The sequence below is a fragment of the Muntiacus reevesi genome, chromosome 5 (assembly GCF_963930625.1).
Source record: "Muntiacus reevesi chromosome 5, mMunRee1.1, whole genome shotgun sequence".
Lineage (NCBI taxonomy): Eukaryota > Metazoa > Chordata > Mammalia > Artiodactyla > Cervidae > Muntiacus > Muntiacus reevesi.
The window spans coordinates 27,840,429-27,856,703 of record NC_089253.1 but is presented as its reverse complement, the minus strand read 5'-3'; the positions used below and the strand labels follow the sequence as shown (position 1 = coordinate 27,856,703).

At 50.3% G+C, this 16,275-nt stretch overlaps 1 protein-coding gene across 4 annotated transcripts in view; it reads right to left on the bottom strand.

Annotated features, from left to right (window-relative positions):
• PKNOX2 (PBX/knotted 1 homeobox 2) overlaps nt 1-16,275 on the bottom strand; it is a 289,146-nt gene that overhangs the window by 89,997 nt on the left and 182,874 nt on the right. For 3 of the 4 annotated variants that reach the window (XM_065937335.1, XM_065937336.1, XM_065937337.1), the window contains one exon: nt 13,143-13,247. The exons of the other annotated variant lie outside the window; for it this stretch is intronic. The gene's annotated coding sequence lies outside the window, so the exon portion shown is untranslated. The remainder of the gene's footprint in view (nt 1-13,142; nt 13,248-16,275) is intronic. 4 annotated transcript variants of the gene reach the window in all.

Below are 16,275 nucleotides of genomic sequence, written 5' to 3'. Positions count from 1 at the left end.
AAAGCCTCCCTCATTTGAGAGTGAAGCAAGGGGGCCCCAGAGCCTAAGAGAGGCAGGAAGCCTCCTCCAGGCCCCCAGCCCAGGGGCCCCCAGGTGGCTCCGGCCCCCTCCCCCAGCCCCAGGCCCGCCCCTCTGAGCAGCTGCCCAGGCCAGGGTTCTGACGTCTAGACAGATTTGCAGGAGGCTGAAATAACACAGTGAACTCAGCAGGAGGGCCCGAAAGGCTGCATTAGTAACCTGGCTGGCTCAACCGTAGGCAGTTCCCTTTATTTTCCTTGCGCGGAGAGCCTGGTCCAAAAGGAGTCTGCGGCCCAGCTCCCTTTCCAGAAGTGGCCTGTAGGTGGCGCCGCGGAGCCCCCGCTTTAATTGCATTATATAATATAACCTGTTTACTAAATCATGTAATCAGTCGGTTTAGGATTTACAGCTTCGGATGTGTATAGAGAATTGGACTTTGAGTCAAATTTAAAAACAAATAAAAATGAGAGGCAGCTGTTGCTGATAGTGTGATATTCATCTTTTGGAAACAAATTCACCCCGCTGCTATAAATTATGCCTGGGGAAAAAAAATGTGTTGGTGGTGGGAAGGAGTTGGCTACATCTCCTATGCTGGCAACTCGGAGCGATGAATCTTGAAATAACGGTGTCAACCTGTCACTGATTTCATGTGACTCTGTGGATTTATCTAAAGAAATGCAAGCATGCGCGTGCACACACACGCTCACACGCTCACACACACACATACATACACACCAGGTCTCTTTCGCAAAACCCAGTAAGGGTTAGAAACTACAAGTGGAAAGCTGAGTGGCTAGAGGAACTGGATGGTCCCGAGCCTTGGTGCTTGGAGTCAGCACCGGGGTGACAAGGCTTAGGCCAGTGTTGGGATAGATGGTGGGAAGGACGGAGGTGAGAGAGAGGACGCACCCATGGGTGGGAAGCTTTGAAGTGTAAGCAGGTCTGGTGGAGGTGTTTCAGAGTGACGGAAAGGTGAAGGGTCCCTGTAGAATAATGGGAAAGGGCCAGCCCCCAGGAGCCGCCCCTGACCAGCACAGCAAGCGCTGGATCTGGGTTTGCCTGTTCACCCCAGGTGCTCGGGAGCCAGGAGGAACCTCAGGACCTGGGGTGACAGGAATGCTGTGGCCTAGTGACTGATGCTTGCCACCCCCCCCATCTTTCTGACTTTGGGGTCCTAGGGACAGATAGAATCCTCTCAATCTGATGAGGCCAGGATCAGTGTGGGAGTCAGAAGGGCAATTGTGTCTACACTGGAGGAAGGACTGGGATTCACATTCAGGATCAGACTCCCCGGGCTCACTCACTGAGCTGAAGGCTGGCCGAGAGGCCACACCTCCCCCATCACCTGGGTCCCAGGGGGTCACTGCCTCCAGCACAGAGCCCAAATCCTGGCAGAACGTCTCAGCCAGGAGGGCCACCTCCCTGGCACCCCTGTGGTTCCTGCTTGGAACTCTCAGTGGGGAATGATTCTCTACTGACGTGAGACGCAGCAGAGGAGACAACCTGGACAGTAGGCAGCTCCAGACCCCATGGTCAACCATGGCCTTCTGCTCTGACTGCCCTTCGCCACCTTTCTGGGCAGCCCACTTGGGAGGTGGAGCCAGGTCATGACCTCTTGTGATGGTCCTGGTCTCCAAGGAACAGAGGAGCCAGTGCGTCCAGCCTGAGTTTGACCAGCCCGGCCAGTTTCAGTCTCCCTGGGAGATGGGAAATCCCCCTGTTTCCACCTCTCTCTCCTCCTGTAGCCTGTAACCTCCCTTTGGTCTTTGGAAGAGGTAGGAACCGTCTGTGAACCGTCCCAGCAGTGAGGTCCCCTCAATGGCCTGTGATCCTCCCTCCAGGGGTCTCCCCCTCCTCCCCTTTCCCCACTCCAAGGCCATTTTGCTCTTTGTGCTGGAGTAACAATATGTCCCCCTCTAGGGCTGGGTCTAGGAGTCATTTCTGTGCTCAGGGACCCAGTCTGGGGATGGGCTACAGCTTGCTGGGAGACCCAGTTCTGGGAGGAAGGGGCTTATAATCCACTCTGGACCTCTCTGTGCCCACAGTGTAGTGTGTGTGTGTGTGTGTGTGTGTGTGTGTGTGTGTGTGTGTGTGTGTGCCGGGGGAGCGGGGGGCATTGGTGGGGCTTGTGACATTCCCTGGGTGTAGGCAGGGCTGCTGGGAATCGCTGACCCAGGTCAGTGGCTCTCCTCACCCCTGATCGGGTTTCCAGCGGAGGAGACCTATCCTGCTCCACTGCCTCTGACTCACGGGGGTTCCTGGCACCTCAGCGCCCAGAGTCAGGGCTGTAGCTTTCTCGCCTTTATGCACCCAGTTCCCTTTACTGTTCAACTTGCTTTCAAAAAAAAAATGGACCAGGGTCAGAGTTAGGAGAGCAGCCTTTACTGTGGCCACAGCATCTCTCCTGCCTGCTCCTGCTTCGCACACAGGGACCAGGAAGTGACAGTCCCCTGCTTTCCTCCCTGCCTTGGCTGTCACACCTTTTCTGGCTTCAAAAAGCCGCTGATATATTTTACAAACTGAAACAGCAATTTAATTCCCCCTGATAGCGGCAATTGTCCATTAGATCTTCCTACCGAGGAGCTTAACAATAATTCCTTTCATCCAACTGCTTGCTTCTTCTTGATCTGAGAATCAATCCCATAAATAGCAGGCGAGAGTCTTCACATTACTCTCCCCCTCCAGCTTTTAGCATTTTGATCAAGATTCTCATCTCCTCTTTAAGCACTTTACAACTTGGTGATTTTTCCCCCCTTTGGTTCCTTTAAACAAAATAAAACAAAAAAGCAGAAAGGTGGGTGGGGAGGGAAGCATGTTAGCTATAAGGGTAAGTACAGCCCTGCATTCTTCTTACAGAGAAGTGGTATGTACTTTCTCCTGCTGGAAGGCAGGGGGTTGGCAGCAATGACCTCCAAGGGTCACCTCCAATCTGCCTTCAAGCAAGTGCTGCTTGGCCCCAGAGGCCCCATTGGTCTGGTCCTAAATTTCACCCACAGCTGGGCCCTGCTTTTGCCAGTGGAGCTGGACTTAGAACATAGTTTCTCTTTCTCTCCCGCCCTGTCTCTGCATCCCAGGAAAGAGGGTCAGAGGAGGCCATCGCTGGTTCTAGGCACGGAAGCCTCTCCCCAGGCCCGTGACCAGGTTCCCGCCCATCCCTTGGGCAACTCTCAAGCCTAGAGATGGGAGGCTGCCCTCTCTTTTTCATCTCCAGCCCTCTTCATCTCTATCCAAACAGCATGAGTGGGAGAGGTGGGGAGGAACGGAGACAGGAGAGAGCTTGAGGCCTTTCATTCAATTATTTTTCTTCTCTCTCAAACGTGCAGGCAGTCCTAGGGGTCTGGGGCAGAGGAGGGCCCTGCAGCTCTTCCGTGAGAGCAGCCGGGGTGGGTTGCCAGGGCAGCTGGGAGCCCCGGCCAGCTCCCCCGGGACCCCGTCATGTGCTCCTTGTCTGCACACATACTAAGAGAGAAACAAATCTAAAAATGAACCCAGGGACTGAAATCCCCCTCGACAAACCCGAATCCCAGGTTTATTATTATTTGTCGAGAGCTGACAGCAGCCGCTGCTCAGGAACTGAGCTGAGAAAACAACATGGGCTGGGCCCCTGAGGCTTGCAACTCAGCAGAGACAGACCAACAGCTCAGACGCTGGGGACCCCAGATGGAAGAAGAGTTTCTGCTGTCCTACTGCCTGCTTCTTCCTATCAGTCAACTGCCTTCTCTGAGGCAGTCACCCGGGAGGCCAGCCCTTCCTGAGAGCCAGGAAGAAGAAGGATAATTGAAGTGAAGGGCTGGGATGGGGGTGCAGGGAGGGGTCTAGTTGGGGGAGTTCCCAGAACTAAGGGACCCAGGCACCTATCAGGCATGGCACCTGAGATGCTCTCAGATTCTCCTGGAAGCAGAGGATGCTAAGAGGGTCAGCCAGGCCCCCTTTCTCTCTGAGAAGGACTGCACCATGTTATCTGGCTGGATGATATCTGGTTTCATTTTTAAAAACTGCCTCCAGAGGGGAAAAAAAGGGGTCAAGAATCAGGGCTATGAAAGCAAGTAGTCCTTTGGGCTCAGTTTATCATTGAAAAGTCACTCATCCCCGATACTTCCTGACTCAGCCCATAGCTGTCCTCACTCTGGGCCCTTGGTGAGCCCATGAGAAAAGGCAGGGGGGCCAGGTAGAGTCCACAGCAATGTGGTCAGCTTGTGGGAGGGAAGGGCACCAGCCGGGTGCCTTGGTCCTCACGGCTGTTTGGAACTAGAGCAGGTACACTGGCTCCGTGTTCCTGATCCGTCAGAAAGGCAGCCCTGGGGGGTCAGGGAAGGGAGGATGGCATCTTCCATGTGAAAGGGGGTGATGCTGGGCAGTCATCCCTGGGTATCGGCATCCAAGCCCCAGCTAGCAGAGAAGCCCCGTCTACCTCCCGAGAAATGGTTCCCCTGCTATGCTTCTCTGCTGGCAAGGTCCTCTATGTTACACGACCACACCTCTGCCTGCATCAAAACTTTGCTCAAAGCCTTCTCTTCCATGAAGCCTTTCTTCACTTCCTACTCCAGGACCATCCTCTTAGTGGGAGCCCTGCCGTCGGGGGGCAGAGGGAGGGCATGTAGCATGATTTAGTGCTACGTGTGTTTCTGTGTCTTGGAAAGCCTACTTCCCAGTAAGTTCTCATCTTGCCCATTGATTTCTATGTCTTCAGCAGACAAGATCATGGCCTTAACTAGCTTTTCCTTCTGGGGAAAAAGGTCTGTGCAATGTGATTTTATAAGATCTACCTCCTTACGGAGGGCTTCCCATGTGGCTCAGTGGTAAAGAATACGCCTACCAATGCAGGAGACATGGGTTCGATCCCTGGGTCAGGAAGATATCCCTTAGAGAAGGGAATGGCAACAACTCCAGAATTCCTGCCTGGGAAATCCCAAGGACAGAGAAGCCTGGCGGGCTACAGTTCATGGGGTCAAAAAAGAATTGGACATGACTGAGCGATTAAACAATAATAACAACCTCCTTACAGAGCCTGGATAGACATAAAACTTCCATTGGTTTATTGTTGAAATGTCAAACAGACCCAATAAATCTAAGGATGTTAGATACTAGGACTTAAAGAAAGGATAAATCTTTAAGTTCCAGCAGTCATTTACACCTTAGTGAGAATGAGTTTGTTTCCCTGGAGCCAGTTTTGCCCTAGGGTGAGATGATAATCCAGAATTATTAACAACTTCAATGCACTGAGCCATTGCCACGCACCAGGCATTATGCTAAGCTACTGTCACAGAGAATCCTATTTATTCTTCCCAGCAACCATAAGGTCTAGGTGTGATAGCTGTCCCCTTTCAAGGATGTGAACACTGAGGTTTGGAGTGGTGGAGAGAGTTTTCAAATGTGACACAAGGCCTGATTTCAGAGTCTGAACGTTTAACCTAGAAGTCTGGCGTGGAGGCGGGGAACCCTAGCAGAGCACTGGAAACAGAACAGGAGAAAGACAAAGCTGACTCTGCAGACACTACCCTCAGGAGTCAGGACGCCCAGCACAGGTGGTCCCTCACTTCCACAGGCCCTGAATTTCAAAGGGTCATATTGTATCGGCACATCTAAATGTTACCTGTCTGCCAAATTTGGGCTTTTGCACCTCACTAAGAGGCACATACTTTATGCCTGTGGATGGTGAGGCCTCTTAAAAAGCGACTGTTCACTTCTGTTCTGTCTTCTCTGGACAGCAGGGTGTGTGCAAATTCATTTAAATACTGTACTGCATTTGCTCTTATTATTGTATAAAAATGAGTGGAAGACGGGAAACAAAATGCTGATAGCAGCCATGAGAAGTCAGGGCCTCACAAACACGATGCAACCGAGACAAAGATGCTTCCAAGACAGAGAGGCAGGTTTGAGCCTCTGTCGGGAACTCACTGGACTGTGGGTTCAATTATGAAGGGAAAGAACAAGATTTGAGAACGACTATGAAATGACAGAATACACGGTTGAAGACTGCATGTAACAGGCGATCACATGTCTCAGCCGTGGTCTCAGAACCCTGGGAGATGGTGCCAGGCGGGGGCGGGGGCTGCCTGTGCCCTGACCCCTTACCACGCAGGCAGCTCAGGGCCAGGTTCTGACTCACGTCGGCTGGAATGCCAGCAATGTCTCCCTTCTGTGTTGCTGCGGCCCAGGTGGGGTGGGGTGGGGTGGGGAGGGAGGGGGTCTGTAGTCTACTTGCTTCCTATAAAGTATCTCTGCTTAGCCTTCTTTCTCCAACCCACCCATGGTTTTCCAAGGACCACCCACAGCTGCAAAGAAGTCCCTGTTCTGGAGGGAAATATGCCGTTACTCACAGGCTAAGAGGCACCTGGCTCTATCTACAGAAAGCCTGTCTGATGGAATAGGACTGGCTTTTATTCAGGTTAGGGGCACCCCGTTCTCAGGGAGCATCCCTTGACATAGCTCTCTGAGTTCTAACTTTATCCCCTTGCAAAAGCCCCTTCCCGCAAACCTTCCTTTCAGACCTGCCTCCTTCCTCTCTCAGCCCAGAGAGGTTTCAGGCAGCTTCTGAAGGGGTGACCAGCAAAGACATCTTTGCTGGCCAGCAATGGGATTATTACCCACAGCTTCCAAAGCAGGAAGCAATTAAACAAAAGTGCAGGGGGCTAGAGCTCTGTTCTGTGTCCCCCTGGCCCCTGCCAAGCTCTATCCCTTCAACCTCCAACTTTGGAAAGGGGTCAATAGTTCTTGGGTTTCTAACAGGGAAAACTTGAGTCATATGCTGGCCCTTTCTACTGCACTCAACCAAGAAGTGTTCCATATTAGCAGCGGGTGTCTTTGAATGCTCGCTGCTTGTCTGAAAATTTTAACTTGCCTCAAATGCTGCCCTTTGCAGTGACGACTCATTCCCTATCATTGTGGTCTTGGCGGAAAGAAATCCTGCCTTCAGTAGAGAAACTTTGTGGACTCGAAGTTCAAGTTGTGCTTCGAGGGATACTTGTGCCAGTTAAGACAGACCCTATGTAGGGCAAGGACAGGGCGGGGAGGCGGGGAGGTGGAGACAGATTCACACAGTGGGCTCTTGACCTGGGGTACCAACTAGGATACTTCGATTAGAACAGAGAATGACCTCTGGGATCTCAGCGCTTGTTGATCTAGGTGTTTCAGGGTCTGGCCCATTCAGGGAGAAGGAGTGAAGCTTGTCAACTCCCAGTGTAGAGATTCTATCCAGAGCAGAGTGGCCTGAGCAGCGCAGGAGAGAGGAGTGTGAGGTGTCTGCTCCTAGAGCCCATCCCTGGGGAAGGGAGGAGGAAAAAGTGGGAATTCTCAGCCAAGATGCCTCCCCAAGGGCACAGGTGGCCTCAGGCTGGGATCCCTGCTATCCACAAGCCTCTCTGCTCTCCTTTTTAGGGCCTGGCTGCTCAGGTCAGAGCAACTGCTCTGCAGCCCTGGGAAGAGAAGTCTGCTGTTTCTTTGTTCTGGAATTCATAAAAGTGTAAAAAAGGATCTCACCTAATGAGGCCCTTGCCGTGGTCAGGGATTATTTCACGAGCAGGAGCTGTGTGTATATGTGAGCTGAGAGTCTGGGGAGTAGGGGGTGGTGGGCAGAGGGAGATGAAGAGAGAAGGAGGCCCATGTAAGAATGATCAGGAAGGTCAGGGAGAGAGGTCCCCAATAGGATCAATGTTCAGGGGATGCTGACGAGATCTGAGGTTTCAGAGACGTGTCTGTCACTGGAGACTGGCCACTATGGCTGCCCTACTTGGGCTGAGCATTATCCTCACTCCTTACTCTTAGCTTCTTCCTCAAGCCCAGGAGCAGTGTTGGACGCAAGGTTCCAAAGCAGACTGTTCAGAGCAGTTTGCCGGAGGGCTGGCAGAGCCGTGGTGGGTCTGACTGCTGCCTAGAGGAGAGGTAGGGAGGAGAGACAGATCCAGAGATCCCATCTGAGGCCACAGGCAAGTTGAGCGGGGGTCCTACCCAGAAACCAACAGTCATTTATTGAGCACCTGCTATATGCCAGGCTCCGCACTGGGCCATGGACGTCCCAGAAGAAGAAAACAGAGAAGAGTGGAATAAAGATATGAAATGAAGCAAGATAGATGACTTCAGATTTCAAGGGATCCCAAGGGCTGAGTAAGAGAAATAAAAAAGGAGCAAACCAAATCTCAAGCCTCAGCACACAGTGGTGGAAATTCAGAGCTTTAAAAAGAAAAGAAAACTAAAAGTGGATTCTCACTGCCAGACTGGAAATAAGATAGTGAAGCAGCACCTTCAGGATCTATGAGAAAACGGTGTGGAACGTTGCTCTGAGTTCTGTCAGTCAGGTTCAAAGAGAAGATAAAGTCTGTTTTGGATATTGAGGACTCAATCTACTCCCCTCCCATCAATATAAAAATAACTAGAGGTGATATTTCAAAAAACAAGGAGGCTGGAGGAAGAAGACAGTGGAAAACAAAACGAGCTGCAGCCCCACGGGAGGAAGGCAGCTGGAAGGACTGAGGGGTGGGTGTCAACCCGGGGGCTCGGGAGACTCTAGGCAGTGGCCAAGTGGTGAGGACAGGGTTCCATTCCTTTTCCTGGGGTCAAATCCCAAGGGTAAGTTCCGTGGCTGAACAACATTTCTACCTTGTTATCAACCAACAGACAAGGCCTGGAGAATTCCATGGACTGTATAGTCCCGGGGGTCGCAAGGAGACACAACTGAGTGAGTTTCACTTTCACTTTGGGGCTTCCCTGATGGCTCAGTTGGTAAAGAATCCACCCGCAATGCAGGAGACCCTGGTTCTATTCCTGGGTCGGGAAGATCCCCCGGAGAAGGGAAAGGTTACCCACTCCAATATTCTTGGGCTTTCCTTGTGGCCCAGCTGGTAAAGAATCTGCCCGCAATGCAGGAGACCTGGGTTCGTTCTCTGAGTTGGGAAGATGCCCTGGAGAAGGGAAAGGCTACCCACTCCAGTATTTCTGGCCTGGAGAATTCCACGGACTGTATAGTTCATAGGGTCACAAAGTGTTGGACACGACTGAGCGACTTTCACTTCACTACCAACCTATAGTCAGCACGCGGAGGTAACCACAGTTATTTAACAGAATAAAAAATCTTCTAAATCTTGTAAAGATAGCACATAAACTATACTAAAGAGTATAACACGATGCAGTCTGTAATATATATGTTCTGTATTATATATAACACTATTGACTAAAAATAGATAATATCAAATATAGTTTGATCAAACTAATATAAATTGGAAGGAGAAGAATGTGTGCTTGTTCCCTCAACTTCCACAGCAGATCATTCATAAATAAACACATACATTAAAAATAGGGACTGAGGGAATTTCCTGGTGGTCCAGTGGATAAGACTCCAAGTTTCCACTGTAGGAGGCATGTGTTCAATCCCTGGTCGGGGAACTAAGATTCCCATGCTGCACAGAGAGGCCAAATAAATAAATAAAATATCTTAAAAAGAGAGAGAGACTGACACATATTGTATGACATAAAAAGCAACCACGTGCGTACATGCTCAGTTTTGTGACTCTTTGTGACGTTATAACTGTAGCCCACCAGGCTCCTCTGTCCATGGGATTCTCCAAGCAAGAATAACTGGAGTGTGTTGTCATTTCTTCCTCCAGGGGATCTTCCCAACCCAGGGATTGAACCTGTGTCTCCTGCATTGCAGGTGGATTCTTTACCACGGAGCCACCTGGGAACCCCAATACGTGGCCACAAAATCAGCTAAATCAGGAACTGTTTCTTGGGGTTGATTGGATGGTGAACTAGTGGGTAGAGGTGGGGGAAAGAAGGGAGGCTTTTTAGAATACTATGCAGCAGTAAAAAACAAGACTAGATCAATTTATCTTGACCTAGAAAACTCTCCATTATATAGCCTAGTTTAACAAGGCAAGTTTTTAGGACAGCATTTAAAACATAAATTTCACTGTGTTCAATCAAACACCCAAACCGATAAGACGCAGTCCGTGTCCTCAAGGAACCCCCCTCTGCAGCCCATCTCTGTTCCTCTGCTCTACCCCACCGGCTTCTGCTTCTGGAACATCTCCCTCGCTCAGTAGTTTGCAAGATGCAAATCTCTTTCTATCCTAAGAGAGAGCTGTTTTATGTACACTTCAAGTCACAAATTCAAGTTCTTGACTATAAGTCATAAGTTCAAAGATGGACCTGGATGCAGCCGCCCAGGAGATGAGAGCTTCACACACAAGTAACTGGCCAGGGGGAAGCCAAGTGGGGAAGGGAAATCTGAGAATTACAGAAGCCAAGGTTAAAGGCATCTCACAGAGCTCCCATCCGCGTTTCTCATTCACAGATAAAGAACATACGTGGGGCGTGATGGAAGGTCACTGTATTGAATTAGTGCCCAGAAGAGGGGGAGCTGGGCTTGTTACCAGCCAGAGGCAGGAAAGAAGCCAAGAGATGCTGAAGCTGGAGCAGGGGCCTGATGCCAGGGCCCTGCAGCGGAGCCCATAGGGAGATGGCGGGGGGTGTGGTGTGTAGGGCTGGGGTCCACTTCAGGAGCTGCCCATGGAGCAGGTGGCTTGACTTTGGGGAAGACCAGGGGAAATCAAACAGGATCACACTTCCTTAGTGTCCACAGAAGCTGGAAGGAAGCAGCTTCGATGTGGGCAGGAGGTGACACGTTGGGGAGGGGCTGGGGGCATCCATCGCGTGCCAGATGTACGTGAGGTGCCCTACGGTAGTTCTGGCATTTCATCCGCACACAAGCCCTGCAAGGTAAACGCAGTTGTCCCAGCCCATCAAGACAGTGATGATTAGAAAACCTAAGTCATGTAACTTGCCCCAAATCCTGCAGCCAGCAAATGACAGAGCTGGAATCTGAAGCTGGGCTGCTTTGTTCCAAAGTCCCTGCTCAAGGAATCAGAAGGCATCAATCAATGTGTGACCACTCATTGCTAGAAGGAGTGTCTTTGCCCAACTGGGATAAACTAACCCTTCTCACTTCCTGAATCCTGTGTATGGACTCAGACTATCTGCCCAATCCATGATACCCAGACACAATGGCTGGGTTTGGGGGACTAGGATTCACTGGCCCAGTAGGACCCTGAAAATTCCCACCTTGGAGGAGAACAGGAGTTGGGGTTCCCTTTCTTCCAGCTCCGAGCCCTGACATTGCTTCTGAGATGTCTGCCCTGACAGAGCCTGCTATGTCAGCCGTGGAAGAAGATGCACTGAGATGGAGTATAAGCACAGAGTGGAGAAGAGAAGCTGGAAGCCGGGACCCTTGGTTTTTGGTGCTCAGCTCCATACCTGCCCTCCTCCAACCACCAGGGCACCTCATTGCCCTTGCCCCCACCCCCAGATGCTGTTTGGCTCCCCCACTTCTCCCTAGGCACCTCCGCCCCCACGGAGCCTCTGACTTCAGCAGGAGGCAGGCAGGCAGGCCCACGAGAGTATGTATGTCAGTTAGGGGTTGTCGTTGACACGTGGAGATCATTAACGAGGCTTATTTTTAAATTGTAATTGCAAAATGTAAATGCTCCCCAAACTGATGTGTAATTGCTACCCCCTCCACCCCAGCCCTTCCCCTCTGGTGCCAGCTTTGCAAGGAGAGAATTAGAAAATAAAAAGGGGGTGGATTATGTAAGCAAAATGATTTTAAAAAAAGAGAGCGAGAGAGCTAAGAATTTAAGTGAGACAGCTGGCGGCTCCCTGATTGCCACACTTCCAGCATTAGCTGCAAAAATTGTCCTTGCCGACTGCACCCACCCAAGCAACGGTGTCAACTGTATTGAGTCCCAGAACAGAACAGACTGGCGCTCCCTTGGCAAGATGGTTCAGTGGTCAGTGTGTGTGTGTGTGTGTGTGTGTGTGTGTGTGTGTGTGTAGTCCTCTTCGATATACAGGACATTTCTATTTACCTGCCTCTCTCCTGCTTCTCTTGCGGGAAACAAGCTTTTGTGAGGAATCTGGCAATGATTACTGCCCCCCAAACAAAGACTGGATCCCAGGTGAAATTAGTAAAGAATCTGCCTGCCAATACATGAGACTCGAGAGACGCGGATTCGATCCCTGGGTCAGGAAGATCCTCTGGAGAAGGAAATGGCAACCCACCCCTGTGTTCTTGCCTGAGAAATCCTATGGACAGAGGAGCCTGGTGGACCACAGTCCATGGGGTTGCAAAGAGTCTGACATGACTGAGTACTGAGCACATACTGGATCACAAAGACTGGGAAACTAGAAGATCACGGGGGCCCTAACACATAGGGGAAACTTACAAACACCCCAGCAGGGTCCTGTGGATTTGGGGGGGGGTGGAGCCCATCTCACTGTAACAGATCCAGCCCTTATCATGGCATACTGGAAAGAAAAAAGACTTGTTTTGGAGAACTGGATTTCTAAACCCCTGCCTATACCACTACTTAGGTCTGTGAGATCATCAGGTTACTTAAGGGGATTTAAAAAACCCTATCTGATAAGAGGATTAAGTGAGATTCTCTGCTTTATACTCTCTAAGGAACTAGTTCTCATAGTTCATCACACACATCTTAGATGCAGTTTCCTCTGTGTTCATCAGAAATACTGGGGGCAGGGTGCAGATTCTCAGTCTAAACATAGACTCACAATTCGGGATCTCTGGTGTGAGGTCCAGGAACTGAGTTTCTCACAAACACCCCTGGAGACAAGGCTTGCTTCAGAGGGCTGGACAATAGTACCGTCATGGGTATGAGCAACAGCCCATCCCTCCATAGCAACAAGAGTTTATTATTGTTCATGGAATATGAAGAGGAAAATAGAGGTACACAGGGACAAGGCATAGCTCTCGCCCCATCCTCCAGGAGCCAAGGAGAAACAACACAGGGTTGTGTGTTCTGAGGTCATGTGCAATAAGTGTCAGCTAACATTACGGGCCGGTTCTCAAGGTTTTCAGAAGAAAAGACAATCTGCCTGGAGGGTTTGCTAAGTATTAGTCACTCAGTTGTGTCTGATTCTTTGCGAGTCCATGGTCAGTAGCCCATCAGGCTCCTCCATCCATGGGATTCTCCAAGCAAGAATACTGGAGTGATCTTCCCAACCCAGGGATCACACCTGGCTGTCCTGCATTGCAGGTGGATTCTTTACCATCTGAGTCACCAGGGAAGCCTGGAGGGTTTAACCACGTGTTAAAGGATGGAGAACGTTCTTACTGTTCGGTGATCCCGGCGGCCTCTAGGATGGCCCTTAGGGCACTCAGCCCTCTCCTCACTTCCAGCTGGGCCAGCAATCCTTCCTGTTGACCAGAACCAGCGTACCTGTGAGAAAGGGCAGAGCAGCGCTCAGAAGGGAAGGCTAGAGGTGCAGGGATAAAGGGGACCCCGCTCTGTGCCCCCTCCTCCCAGGCTGGTGGTGAAGGACACATTCCGTGTGCTCTGCAGACCTCCTACTACACGATCATTCAAGCCCCTCTCCTCGTTGGGTGTTCAGACCCACCGAGCCACGTTAGAGCCCAGCCCTTGTCTTGGCCTGTGGTTGCCCATCTGGTCTCCTGGCACCAGACAGCCCCTCTGCCCCAAATGTGGTCAGGTCACTGAGTGATTTGTGAAGCCTGGGGAATCACAGCCAGCTTCTTGCTTTAAACTGTAGGGAACTCAGAGAAAGAGTGGCAGTTGCCACCTGCTCAGATGTGTGGAGGAGTTTCAGATGCTTTCCCTGCAGACAGGTTTCATCTGGGGGTCTGAAGACTGATGGGTGGGGGGAGGGCACTTGTGGGCAGCAGGAAGGAAGAGGCAGGAGGGCAAAGGACCCAAAGCAGCGAAGAACAGCCTTGACCTAAAGGGTGCTTCAGCTGCATGACTTATCTATTTGTTATTAGATTCATTGGTGTTCAGTCACTCAGTCGTGTCCAACTCTTTGTGACCCCATGGACTGCAGCATGGCAGACTTCCCCGTCCTTCACCATCTTCTGGAGTTTGCTCAAACTCATGCCCATTGAATTGGTGATGCCATCCAACCATTTCATCCTGTGCTGCCCCCTTCTCCTCCTGCTCTCAATCTTTCCCAGCATCAGGGTCTTTTCCATGTGATCCTATGGACTGTAGCCCACCAGGCTTCTCTGTCCATGGAATTCTCCAGGCAAGGATGCTGGAGTGGGTTGCCATGCCCTCCTCTAGGGGATCTTCCCAACCCAGGGATCAAACCTCGGTCTCCTGCATTGTGGAAGGGCTCTACCATCTGAGCCACCAGGGAAGACCATTAGATTCAGTTCAGTTCAGTCACTCAGTTGTGGCCAACACGTTGTGACCCCATGGACTACAGCAGACCAGGCTTCCCTGTCCATCACTAACTCCCAGAGCTTCCTCAGACTTATGTCCATTGAGTTGGTGATGCCATCTAACGATCTCATCCTCTATTGGCCCCCTCTCTCTCTGCCTTCAATCTTTCCCAGCATCAGGGTCTTTTCCAATGAGTCAGTTCTTCGCATCAGGTGGCCAAAGTACTGGAGTTTCAGCTTCAGCATCAGTCCTTCCAATGAATATTCAGGACTGATCTCCTTTAGGATGGACTGATTGGATCTCCTTTCAGTCTAAGGGACTCTCAAGAGTCTTCAACACCACAGTTCAAAAGCAATTCTTCGGCGCTCAGCTTTCTTTATAGTCCAACTCTCACATCTGTACATGACTACTGGAAAAACCATAGCTTTGACTAGATGAACCTTTGTTGGCAAAGTAATATCTCTGCTTTTTAATATGCTGTCTAGGTTGGTCATAGCTTTTCTTCCAAGGAGCAAGTGTCTTTTAATTTCATGGCTGCAGTCACCATCTGTGGTGATTTTGGAGCCCAAGAAAATAAAATCTGTCACTGTTTCCATTGTTTCCCCATCTATTTGCCATGAAGTGATGGGACCAGATGCCATGATCTTAGTTTTTTTGAATGTTGAGTTTTAAGCCAACTTTTTCACTCTCCTCTTTTACTTTCATCAAGAGGCTCTTTAGTTCCTCTTAAGTTTCTGCCATAAGGGTGGTGTCATCTGCGTATCTGAGGTTATTGATATTTCTCCTGGCAGTCTTGACTCCAGCTTGTGCTTCATCCAGACTGGCATTTGGCATGATGTACTCTGCATATAAGTTAAATAAGCAGGGTGACAAATATACAGCCTTGATGTACTTCTTTCCCAATTTGGAACCAGTCTGTTTTTCCATGTCTGGTTCTAATTGTGGTTTTTTGACCTGCATACAGATTTCTCAGGAGGCAGGTAAGATGGTCTGGTATTCCCTTCTCTTTAAGAATTCTCCAGTTTGTTGTGATCCACTCACTTAAAGACTTTGGCATAGTCAATAAAGCAGAAGTAAATATTTTTCTGGAACTCTCTTGCTTTTTCTGTGATCCAACGGATACTGGCAAATTGATCTCTGGTTCCTCTGCCTTTTCTAAATAATTAGATTAAAGTGGATTAATTTTGTTTCTTAACATTTGAAATGGACCCAAATGTCCAAAAATGAGTTTGGTGGTCAGCACTGGTATAAGGCCTGGCCTGACAGTTCCCAAACACATCAATTTCTCCTTGTGGATCGAGTTGCTAATTTGACTCCAAATGAGGCTGTGCTTGGGGCAAGGATGACAGGGGGTCGTGGGATGGGGGTGTTTGGGAGGGGGCACTGCTATACCTGAGTTTTGTTTTCAGGGCAGCCTCAGGGACCACCTCCAGCCAAGAGCCCTAGCCCTGCAACCAGAGGTAAGTGTGTCTTTAACATTGATAATTCCTTCCCAGTTAACACCATCTTAGTCTCCCTGTAAAAACACATTTGCACCTCAGTAAAGAATGTAATTAACTAGTGACATGACAACAGGAGGAGCTAAACAGTGGCCGGGCTGGGAGCTGCAGTTGGAAATGGAAATTCAGATATTTGCCTGAACAAGACTTCCACACTTCCTTCCTGGGAGTTGTGTGTGTGTGTATGTGTGTGTGTGTGTGCATGCGCACACACGCTCGCATTGCTGGGAGGTGAGGGTGGCAGAAGCGCAGCATCCTGGATCCTGAGGGTGCATGAATTCCAGCTGCAGGCCCAAGGAAGCTGGGGAGCTGGGAGATAGGATGAGCTGAGAAGAACTCCAAGAACAGGCAGGGAGGTCAATGAATTTCCATGAGCAAAATCTGGGTTGAACCAACCCTCTTCCCCACCCTGGACTCAGATTTCTCTGGAGAAGAGATGGTATATATGAGACATTCAAAGCAGCAGGAGGCTCAGGCCCCCTGGCCACTGCCCAGAGAGGATGCCGTGAGCACCAAGGTACTCCCACCCCAGCCCACTTCTCCACTGGCCTTGACTGTGACTTCTGTGA